General features: G+C 49.9%; 1 protein-coding gene across 1 annotated transcript in view; it reads left to right on the top strand.

Annotated features, from left to right (window-relative positions):
* Positions 1-3,139: 3,139 nt before the first annotated feature.
* LCK (LCK proto-oncogene, Src family tyrosine kinase) overlaps positions 3,140-12,498 on the top strand; it is a 31,216-nt gene continuing 21,857 nt past the window's right edge. Inside the window, exon 1 of the mRNA XM_084609720.1 lies at positions 3,140-3,320. The gene's annotated coding sequence lies outside the window, so the exon portion shown is untranslated. The remainder of the gene's footprint in view (positions 3,321-12,498) is intronic.

Raw genomic sequence — 12,498 nt, 5'->3', positions numbered from 1 at the left:
AATGCAGCCATCTTTGGGGTGGGGCCAGGACTTCAGGCAGTGGTTTGAAAAACCATAGCAACATTACACAATACTTTAGGACAGGAAGTCAAGACCTTGTCACACCTGCAGGGGAAATTAGGGCTGCAGAATGTATTTATATTGGCTGGAATCTGGCCAGAGCTCCAGGTTAGCACCTCTGCTGGGTAAGAGAGCTGAATTGAAGAGGTTTAACCATTTGCTCTTGTCCTGTCTCTTCTGAGCGTCTTAGATTTCCCCCCATCGCTTTGCACTATGCTCTCCTAGAGGGGTTCTCTCCAGGGACAGAGTCCCAGCCCAGGATATCCTGAGATCCTCATGCACAGTGCAGTCAATTCCGACATGCTGCAGTTGCATTACCAGCATGAGGAATGCAAGCTGCCAGAGCTTGCGCTGTGATGAGGCTGGAGATGGCTCATTAGCGCTGTTACAAGTGTAGTTGGAAATGGCTCTGTGCTGCGCTCGGGCTAACTGCCCTGCACCCAGGCAACAACCCCCTCTTCAGACTCCTCTGCCACAGATTCAGCTTCCTGTCTTCCCCTCCCCCTGCCCAGCACAGCCTGTTCATACCTGTGGCTTCACATTTGATGTAACAAGCCAAGACAATAGCTTTGCGGTTCCTCTGCTGTCTTCAGCAACTGAACGTGCAGGTCTGGTGGAGAGGGGCTGAAAGTGAAGCTTCATGACTTCGCTCCCCTTTGTCTGGATGGGAGAGAAAGAGTCAAAGCCCTGGTTATCTTCCAGAGACTCTCTCACTCTAGCTTGGTTAATGGCCTTGCTGGATGCTGGGGCTTTCGTCGCTGTGTCTTGCGGCAAGGCAGTGTGGTCCAGTGGCTGGGGCACTGGACTGTGGCTTTGCCGAGCCGTGTTCGCGTCATGCCTGGGACCCTGTGCAGGTCACTTTCCCCTCTGTTTCCACCCTCAGCTCTTTGTCTATTTAGCGTGTAAGCGCTTCAGGGCAGGGACTGTCTCTTGCTAGGTGTATGTACAGCACCAAGCACAGTGGGGCCATTGGCACTACTGTGAAAAAAGGGATCATTTGTGAGGAATAGTCACGGGGCTGAAATAAGAGGAACCAAAGGCTTCACCTAAGGTTTAACTCCACCAGCTTAGCAAGTGTTAAAGGCTGCCCAGCCTTAGCTACTCTGGCCTTTCAGAAGGCATTAGCAAACACAACACTCCTTTAAATAGACAAACCCTTTCAGCTCTCTCTCTCCCTGGGCTAGTATCCAGGGCTTAAATTCACCTGGAGTATTTCCCAGAGCCCTCAGGGCTTCAGCCCTGCGTGAGGTGCCAGGGCTCAGGTCAGATACGATGGGGACGGGGACCATGTAGAACCCAGGGGCAGCGAGTTGTATGGGCCCATGGTGCCCAGGCTCCAGCAAATTCAGGGCCCAGGGGATCCAGCTCCACCAATGTTCAGGGCTTGGTCTCTCCCATGGCCCTGCCTGCCGCCCCCGTGCGCCCCCTCCGCCAAGCATCCCTGCCTGCCCTGGGCCATGGGTGGCTGCCCCTTGCAGCTCCACGCTGCGCTCCCTCACTGGCCGCTGCCAGCTACAAGGGATCGGTGCCAGGGGCAGGCTGAAGCAGCTGCTGCACCTGCAGAGGGAGGAGGCTTATGGCAAGGCCCCCTCCCCCCCCGGCAGATGACTCCAAGTTGACTGCAAGGGGGGACTGGGGGGCCTATCCTGGCTGGACCTCCTGAGCAGCAGCCTGGGAGGGCTTGGGTGAGTGTTATGCCCTTCCCTGGAGCTCGCTGCTGCTGGTGGGGAGAGGGATGGGGGCAGTCTTCCTCTGTGGCCCCCAACCCCGGAGCAGCCTGCTTGCTGCACCCCAAACTCCTCATCCTTGGCCCAGCCCCATGCCCCACACCCCCTCCCACACCCCAACCCTCTGTCCCAGCCAGAGCCTGCACCCAGCACCCAAACCCCCTCCCACACCCAGCACCCCAAACTGCCTTCCATACCCCCTCCTGCACCGCAAACCCCTGTCCAGCCCAGAGCCCGCACTCAGCACCCAAACTCCGTCCCAGAGCCTGCACCTCTCCCGCACCCAAACTTCCTCCCAGAACCTGCACCCCAAACCCCCTCCCGCACCCAAGCTCCCTCCCAGAGCCCGCAACCTGCACCCCCTCCTGCACCACAAACCCCTGCCCCAGCCCAGAGCCTGCACCCAGCACCCAAACTCCGTCCCAGAGCCAGTACCCAGCACCTAAACCCCCCGTACCCCCACCTGCATCCTAACCCCCTCCCAGCACCTGCACCCAGAACCCAAACCACCTCCCAGAGCCCGCACCCAGCACCCAAACCCCTACCCCACCCAGAACCCCAAACCCCCTCCTGCACCCCCTTCTCACCCCAAACCCCTGTCCCAGCCCAGAGCCCACACCGAGCACCCAAACTCCCTCACAGAGCTCGCATCCAAACTCTCTCCCAGAGCCTGCACCCAGCACCCAAACTCCATCCCAGAGCCTGCACCCCAAACCCCATTCCGCACCCAGACTACCTCCCAGATCCTTAGGCAGGGAGGGCAGGGGTCAGGACTTGGACCTGTTCTGGGCACCACCAAAAATTATACAAACCTGCTGCCCCGGGACCATCGATGGATTGCCAGTTGCTGCACAGATTGACCAGCAGCTAGTCATCCTGGTGACCAGGACCTGGTTTTCGGGGAGAGGGGCGGGAGGGTCTAAAAGGGGTTTTTTTCTTTCTCCTCAGTTTGCCCTGCTGCGATGTGCAACATTTGAGCTTGTCACCCAATGAGAACATAAGTCAAAGTCCTTCCCCCCCCCCCCCCGGCACATTTTCTTAACACCCTCTCCCCAGAAGACCAGTGTAGAACAGCTGCAGGGCCCCGGAGCTGCTTGCCCTTCTCAGGGCTTCCCTGGGGTCCCTGGAGACACCTGTGCAAATGTCAGGCATGTGACATCCAAGCAATGTGGGTTACGGTGCCACGCTGTACCAGCCGCTTTCATCTCTGGAGCTACTAGTCCAGGGCTGGCAGGAAACCCCTGAGTTTCTCATTAGCTCTGTTCATTTTGTGGTTATAGCAAGTGCTGAGAACAGACTTCTCAAGTTTGCTCATGATACATCAGAAGGCAGGAAATCAGGAAAAACAGACACCAAGCGAGAACAAGCACTCTTGCAATTCCCTGATGTGAAGGACCATTTGGCTGCCCTCTGGGAGGTGAGAGCCTAGCTCTGGATGAGACGGATGGAAATGATAATGTGACTGGGAAGGGAGTTATTGCTCTCTGGCCATGGAAATCTAAGAGCAGCTGGTGTCCACCTCACTGCAAACAGGTAAGGGAAGGGCAGGGGCTGTGAGCAGCCCTGGAATGGTGTCCTGGAGTGGGAATCAGGGATTGCCATGGTGTGGGGTGGCATGACGGGTGTGCGCTGGCTCTTTCAGAGCCCCAGTTGTGGAGTAATGGTTTCTTTGGGGGAAGGATGACCCCCAAATGATACCCACTTACCTCCTTGGAGGGAGTGAAGTGAGCATTGCAGTGAGTCCGTCAAGGATCTATCACCATAGCATCTGGGCGATACATTTGGGGATGGAGCGAGGAAGATTTAATCTCCTCAGCCTCTCCTGTTGGTTTCTCTCGGGGCACACTGTGTTGGTTTGGGGATGTTTGGACAGACAGACCCACATTTTAGGCTCCTGAGTTGCTCCCTCCAAAACAAAACTTCTCCAAAGTGCCCCGTCTGCCCACATACTAGGAATGGCTAATTCAGAGGGGTTCCCTTCAGAGAGCATATCAGGCATCTGGTGAGCCCGTTGCTCCAAAAACCTTGACTTCCAGGGCAAAGCTAGAAGATATGTCCTGAGCCAGCAGCCTTGAAACTGGACTGAAAACATGCTGAAGGGTCTGTTTGCTGCTGCGTTGTTTTGTCCCTCAGAGCAGCTCTCTGAGGTACCATAAGTCTCAAGAAGCAGGGAAAATCCATCTCTGCAGTGAAGAGTCACTGAAATACTTCTGAATGGTGTTGTTCAACTTCAGTGGCTCTGATATGAACTTCTTCAGTGCAGACGCCATGGCAGGGCTGGCTCCTTGCCTCGTGTGGCTGCAGAAAGAGCTCTGGGTCCCATTCCCCTCTAAGACGCATCCTTCAATACCTAATTAGAGCTATGACTCTTTGCTCTGCTAAAGCCACCCCAGGAGCCACAAGTAACCAGAGAGGGGCCCAAGATGCAAAGGGCAGGGTTTTTGTTCCCTCTCTGCAAGAAATGGGAAGGATCAGACATGGGTAGTTTGGCTGCTCTGAGCGTAAGGCTATTTGGGCCACTGTCCTCCCTCCTTCCATCTTGCATTCTTCCCCTTGAACCAGAGCGGCTGGGATATGTGTATGCTGGCGCTAGCCTGGCTGGCTGCATGAAACACAAGGGTCTCGCATGTGGGCTGGTCAGCGGTGACCGGGGTGGGACTTCGCTTTTGTGGTGAGTGGTGACATTGTAGGGCAGCGCGTGTTCTGTCTAAACTTAGCCCCTGTGGACCTTGTTAAAACAAGACTCTATTGCAGCCTGCTCCAGCCAGGCGTGTGGGGTCAGTGCTGTAAACTGAGCCTTAGTGACGAACCCTGGAATATTTTCAGAGATGAGGGTTCCACTGTCCTTTTCACAATAGGTATCCGCAACACAGCCACCCACCCACACGCCTCCCAAACTGCGTGGCACAAAACCACGAGAGGAAAATAGGCGTGCACACACACGAACACGCACAAACACGTGCACAAAGCCAGACAGAGATAAACAGACACACAAACAGAAGCACCCAAGCATGCAGTCACCCAGACACAAACACACACACACAGAGAGCCTGGACATATACACGCAGACACCAGTGCACAGAGAGACAAACTGACAAACAGGTACCAACATACATAGGCAGACCGACACATTCAGTCACACAGACAACCACCCAGAGACACAGACATACACTCACCGACAAACCCATCGAGAGACACGCTGACACAAACTCACACAAGCACACCGAGGCAAGTAAGTGCAGACACACGCATGCAGACCAACGCAAATGTTCACTCACATAGGCAAACACAGTCACCAAAGAGAGACAAAAACAACTTCAGAGCCAAAATCCTCTTTGGCCTCAGATGTTGCTTAGATGACACTGATTTGGGGTGGAAATTGTTTTGTGGCTTGAGCATGAACACCTCCTACCGCACCCAGGATTCTTGTAGGAAGGGAAAAAACACAACCCTGGTATCTTTTGCCTTTTGCTAAAGCATCATATTTTAAATGTTTGATGTTCTCTCCAGGCAATGGTATCTGGGACAGTTTGAAGTTTTTCTTCCACGAGGGTGGACATTTTGTTTTAATTTATTTGTTTCCTTCTTGTTAACGGGAGACAAACAATGCTCAACTCCCCCGTCACGTCAGCAGGCCATAGGATGCCATTTAAAATATAATGAGGCAGCACCTCGTGCATTTCACTGTACCCCCCTTTGGAAGTGGCCTTGCCCAAAGCAATCAGGCTCCGGCCTTTTGGCTTCTTTAGGAAGCAAAGGCCTGAAACCAGTTTTCCTTGGGCAGGGCTACACTACAATCCCTGCATCGGTGCAGCTGCATTGTAGCGCTTTGTTGAAGACGCCCTAAGCCGACGGGAGAGAGAGAGAGAGAGCTTCTCCCGTCTGCTTAGTCACTCCACCTCCCGATGTAGTGCTGTCTACACAAGGGTTACGATCTGTAACTAGGTCACTCAAGGATCTGGATTTTTCACACCCATGAGACTTTGTTATACTGAAGTAAGTGTGTAGTGAAGACCTGGCCTTTTTAACCTTGAAAATATGGGTAGTTTCTTCCTGGTCTTGATGGAGAATGTGTTGTGGGTGTCGGAGATGCAGATTCAGATTTGTCTGCCTTCGCTGAAAGGATTGGAGGGGCCGACACTACCAAAGAGAGGGTTTATCCCCAGTGTTAAATAGATGATAATGAAAAAGAGAGAGTTTTAAACACCTGGGGAGTCAGGCCCTGCGTAGACTCAAGCTTTCTCTAGAGCAGGGGTTCTCAACCTCTTTCTTTCTGGGTCCCCCACCCAACATGGCCCACCCGTGCCACAACAGCTGTTTTAGTAGGTTAAAAGTCAGGACTGGCGGTAGGGGGTAGCAAGCAGGGCAATTGCCGGGAGCCCCACACCACAGGGGACCCGCAAAGCTGAGTTGCTCATGCTTTGGCCTCAGCCCGGGGAGGAGGGGCCTGGGCTTCTGCTTGCTGCCCTGGGCCCCAGCGAGTCTAACGCTGGCCCTGCTCTCAGGTTTATTTTGGCAAACCCCCTGAAACCTGCTCACTGTCTCCCAGGGGGCCCCGGACCCCTGGTTGAGAACCACTGATCTAGAGCTCAAGGTGGATTGTTCCCTCTAGCTCCCCCACCCCATCCAAACCCAGAACTCCCCCAGCCCTGTGCTGCCAGTGACAGAAGTCAGGGCAGTCACCCTCGGCTGTGACCTACTCTCAGCCTGGGTTGAGCTGAGCATTTGTAGTTCATTTGGGGTCATGCCAGCAAGGCAGACCCATGACACAACGGCTGATGCAAACTCGTCCTCCGGTGCTGGCCCACAGTTATCTAGAAACGCCTCCATGGCGTTCCGTTTTCACTTCTTTGGAATTTGTGATATCACACCTGGGAGTCCCCCAGCCATTGCTGGAGACTTGCAGGGTAGAGAAGACCTGAAACTCCAATATTATAATCCCCCGAGCCAAATAAAAACTATTTGGAAGGGGAGAGTGGGGAAGCTTTCAGGCCTTTCTCTCTGAAGCAAAGAACGGCAACAACGATCCCCCATATTTTTCCATGTCTCCATTAAGAAAGATCCCTTCTAAGTGCTGTTAGCACCTCTGAAACTTCCAAGCCAAGCGACAAATATTTTGCCAGCCCATCTTTGCTCTAACTGCTCTCCACCTCATTTGGACAAGAGCATCTGCGTAGTTTCTGATAACACGGGTTTCTGTTTTAACCATACCTAGTTAATGTATAGACTTCAGTGAGTAGCCAGCTCACCAGCCAACAAGATCAAATGTAACGTTTAAAATCGATACAATAGGGGCCATTGACAATACACTTCTCTGTTCATGAACAAGGGTGTGTGTGCACATACGTTTACATAACCCTGCATAGACCTACACGCACACACACATCTTGCAATACGAGCCACGTGGGCGACCGCTGTGCCTCCTAAGAGTCGTGTGACTTCCATGGGGTGCTGCACAGGTACAAAGTTTCTGTTGTGTGGATGCCGTTGAAGGATCAGGACCGTGGACACAATCACACAAAGTCATACTTACACACACACACACACATATTCAATCACCCAGATGTATAGGCTACATCCTCACAAAAAAACCTATATTGTGGTTGTGTTAAGGATACAACAGAAAGCAACGAACCCCTGGAAATTCACAGTTAGCTGAGCAATGCATTCTATGCTTCCCAACACAAGCACACACGGGACCCGGTCCAATACCCACTGAAGACACTGACAAATCTCCCATTGATTCCAACACAGCAGAATCCAGCCCAGGGTGAAGGTTCACAGGCCAGAATTGATACAGTAAGAAGACTGGCTAACACAGGCCCTAGGTGTGGGCACTAAATGGAATCTATGCTGATTTATTCTAATGCCGCACAGGGATATAGTCAGAAGCATTTGCAGAAGTACCTGTGGAGACCTCACTCTCATGACCATGAGCGGGGCTGGGGTGGCTCAGTGAGAGACACCGTTTCACTGATGCTTCCCAGCCCTCCGATGCATCCTCGTTCAATTGCATTCATCGGCTACTTGCCTTTATGGGAAGAAAATCTGAGGGAAAAGGAGTTCAGGGGAGCTGAAGACAATATTTTCTTAAGGAGACAATATTAAACGTATAACTGCAAACTATCCCGATGCAAAGGAAAGAGCAGAAGAAAAGTACAAGGCCAATATGGTTCCATCGGGAGCTCTTTAATGACCTGAAAATCAAAAAGGAATCCTACAAAAATTGGAAACACGGACAAATTGCCAGGGAGTTACAAAAGAATAGCACGAGCATGCAGGGACAAAATCAGAACAGCTAAGGCACAAAATTACTTATACCTAGCAAGGGACATAAAAGGCGATAGGAAGACATTTTATAAATACATTGGGAGCAAGAGAAAGATGAAGAAAAGCGTAGGTCCTTTACTTAACGGGGAAGGAGATCTAATAACTGGGCTGAGGTTTTCAATGCCTCTTTCGCTTTGGTCTTCACTAAAAAGTGTAACGGTGACTCAACACAATTAATATTAACAACCAGGGGGAAGGAGCACAAGTCAAAATAGGAAACAAACAGGTTAAAGAATCTTTAGATAAGTTAGATGTATTCAAGCCGGCAGGGCCTGATGAAACTCCTCCTATGGTACTTAACAAACTAGCTGAAGTGATCTTGGAACCATTTGCCATTATCTTTGTGAACTCCTGGAGGAGGGGTGAAGTCCCAGAGGACTGGAGAAGGGAAAACATAGAACCTAGATTTTTAAAGGAGAACATAGAGGACCTGGGAATTATAGATCAGTCAGTCAAACTTTGATACATGGAAAGGTACTGGAACAAATTATTAAAACAATCAATTCACAAGTGCTCAGAGTTATAACAGAGTAATAAGGAATAGCCAGCATGGATTTGTCCAGAACAAATCAGGCCAAACCATCCTAAGTTCCTTCTTTGACAGGCTTACTGGCCTAGTGGATAGGGGTGGAGCAATAGACATGATCCCTCTTGATTTTAGTAAGGCTTTTGACACAGTCCCACATGACAGTCTCATAAGCAAACTAGATAAAATAAACATAAGGTGGCTGCACAACTGATTGAAAGACATACTCAAAGAATAGTTATCAATGGTCCATAGTCAAACTGGGAGGACATATCTACGGGGTCCCACATGGGTCAGTCCTAGGTTCAGTACTAATCAATATTTTTATTAATGATTTGGGTAATGGAGTAAGGAGTATGATTATTAAAGCTGCATATGACACCAAGCTGGGAGGAGTTGCAAGCACTTTGGAGGACAGGATTAGCATTCAAAATGACCCTGACAAATTGGAGAACTGGCCTGAAATCAACAAGATGAAATTCAATAGTAACAAGTGCAAAGAGCTTCAGTTAGGAAGGGAAAATCAGGGACAAAATGGGGAATAACAGGCTAGGTGGTAGTATGGCTGAAAAGGCTCTGGGAGTTGTAGTGAATCACAAACTGAATATAAATCAACCATGTGATGTGGTTGTGGAAAAGGCTAATATCATTCTGGGTGTGAATTAATGGTAGAGTTGCATGTAAGACATGGGAGGTAATTGTCCCACTACGTTCAGCAGTGGGGAGGCCTCATCTGGAGTACTGTGTCAAATTCTCAGTGCCACACCATTAGAAAGATGGGGACAAATTGGAGAGAGTCCGGAAGAGAGCAACAAAAATGGCAAAAGGTTAAGAAAATCTGACTTAGAAGGAAAGGTCAAAAAAAGGCATGTTTCGTCTTGAGAAAAGAAGACTGAGGGTGGATCTGCTAACAGTCTTCAGATATATTTTACAAAGAGGACTGTGATCAATTGTTCTGAAGGTAGGACAAGAAAGTAGGACAAGAAGTTATGGGCTTAATTGGCAGCAAGGGAGATTTAGGTTAGATATTAGGAAAAAACTTTCTAACTGTAGGGGTAGTTAAGCTCTGGAATAGGCTTCCAAGAGCGATTGTGGAAACTCCATCATTGGAGGTTTTTAAGAACTGGTGTCCAAAACACTTGTCAGGGATGGTCTAGGCCAGGGATCGGCAACCTTTGGCATGCGGCCCATCAGGGAAATCCGCTGGCGGGCCGGGATGGTTTGTTTACCTGCAGTGTCCACAGGTTTGGCCTATCGCAGCTCCCACTGGCTGCGGTTCACCGTTCTAGGCCAATGGGGGCTGTGGGAAGTGGTGGACAGCGCATCCCTCAGCCCACGCCGCTTCCCACAGCCCCCATTGGCCTGGGACAAACCGCGGCCAGTGGGACCTGCGATCGGCCGAACCTGCGGACGCTGCAGGTAAACAAACCGGCCTGGCCTGCCAGCGGCTTTCCCTGATGGGCCGCATGCCAAAGGTTGCCAATCCCTGGTCTAGGTTTACTAGGTCCTGTCTCAGCACAGGGGGGCTGGGTAAGATGATTTCTCGAGGTCCCTTCCAGCCCGACATTTCTATGATTTTGTGATTTATACAAAAGCAGGAGGCTTTGCTCAGTGGCAAGTTTGATCATTTCTCCCCACAAAGCAAACGTGGAGCATTTAAAATGGACCAAACCCTTTGAAAAGAACCAAAAGAGAGAAAAAATATATTTATTTCTGCCTCCATTATTGATTTAGTAGAACTTAGCTGACAGCTTGGAAAATCTCTTGCTTTCCCATGGATTCAGATGGGCGTTAAACGTTCCCCATCATCTGTGGTCTGATCTCCAATGAAGTCAATGGAAAGACTCCAGTTAATTTCAATAGGCCTTGGGTAGGGCCCCCGGCCGACAAGACAGGAGCTTCCTAGTTTTATTAATTATTCTTTTCCGTTCTAATTAACCCTTTATACCTTGTTACCCTTCTGTGCAACACAATTACACTGGGGCTGTAAAACTGGAGTTTCCATAGTCAGAGAGTTTCAGGCCGGGAGGCACTAGTAGACTGTCTTCTCTCTATTCCTGTATATCATGGGCCTTTAAACACCAGATAGCCACTCCGCCGCCAGAATCCCACCCAAGGTATTACAGCCCTCAGGAGACCAAGCTGCTGGGTGCCACAGGCAGAGAACAGGAGGGACCAAGGTGAACCAATCCCCAAGGCTTCCGCCACGGCAGGAAATTGATTAAGTGAGATATACCCAGGTAATCCTGGCAAGCACCCCACACCCCATGCTGTAGAGGAAGATGAAAAACCCCCAAGGTCCCTGCCAATCTGACCTCGGGGGAAATTCCTTCTTGACCTTGAATATGATGATCAATTAGGCCCTGAGCATGTGAGCAAGACCCTCCAGCTAAGCGCCCGAGATACAGAATTCTTCGTACCAGCTCAGCCCATTTCAGCCAGTTTCCCATCTTTTCACCTACATATGTTGGGGGGAGATTTTTGAGAACACAAAAGACAAGTAGGCGTCTGGGTCCCATTGAAAGTTGCTGAGCATTGGGTGCTTAACTGTTGTTTGTGCCTTTGAAAAGCCACCTCCTTGTGCCTGTCTGCTGCCTGCTTAAACAGACATTAGCACGGGACTGCACGGAGGCGGGGGGGGGAACAATTACAAATGAGCTACGCACACCAGCTGCATCACTTTGTTTTAGAACAGACGCACTCGCTGATAACAGATCAAGGTTAGCATTTTCAAAAGCAGCCTCTGATTGTGAGTACCCCAGCCGGAGACACCTGGGTCCTGGTGTTGAGTACACTCAGCTCCCATTGACGTCATTCCAGTTGTGGGTGCTAAATATCTGGCCCCAGGTGTCTCCAGTTGGGTTCCCAAGAAAGGAAGCTTCCAACGTAAGTGACCACTTTTGACAAATTGATCCGAACACACAGGGACCCAGAGCATAGCCTGAGAAAAACCAGTTCACAGGTCAGAGCCTCAGCTGGTGTCAATTGCAATGTGGCCAACCCCTACAATTTTATCTCGACTCATGTGATATTTAGTGTTCTTAAAGTCCCAGGTTGGGAAATCCTGATATGACATGAGGATCTCAGGTTTCATTAAAAACAAACAAACAAAAATGGTAAGTTTCTAGTTCTCACGGTTGCAGAAAAAAATCCCGAAAGGCTCAGAAACCCAAAAGGCAAAGAGAAAAACCACATGATTTGAAGCAAATCTCATGCTATTTAGCAGCCCGATTCATGATTTTGGAACGCTCGCGACTGACAATATTGAAATTGGCTGATAGTGGCGCTACTCCGGCTGAAGTGCCTGCCCGGCTGCTCCAGCCCTAAATACTTTGCCAACTTAAATAATGCCAGCGTGAAGTTAAAGGGAAACTCTCAATGTCAAAAGCCACATTTCAGTCTAAACACTTTCCCCCCACTGCTGTTACAAGCAAAGTCTAAGCTTAGTAGAGATGAAACATGCTCGAGAGAAAATAATTCTTTGGGCCTGGTTTTTCACCCCGGATGATGCAAATAGAAGGAACTATAGAATCATAGAATATCAGGGTTGGAAGGGACCTCAGGAGGTCATCTAGTCAGAACCCCCTGCTCAAAGCAGGACCAATCCCCAACTATGCTGGTGTGAAACCAGTTTGACTGAAAAAACAATGAGGAGTCCTTGTGGCACCTTAGAGACTAACACATTTATTTCAGCAGAAGCTTTTGTGGGTTAAAACTCACTTCATCAGATGCCTGGAGTGAAAAATACAGTAAGCAGTATATATATATATATATATATATATATATATATATATATATATATATATATATATATATATATATACAGCACATGAAAAGATGGGAGTTGCCTTACCA

The sequence above is a fragment of the Lepidochelys olivacea genome (genome assembly GCF_965140295.1).
Source record: "Lepidochelys olivacea isolate rLepOli2 genome assembly, chromosome: 19".
Classification (NCBI taxonomy): domain Eukaryota; kingdom Metazoa; phylum Chordata; order Testudines; family Cheloniidae; genus Lepidochelys; species Lepidochelys olivacea.
Note: the sequence above shows the minus strand (reverse complement) of the source record. Positions and strands in the feature narration are given on the sequence as shown.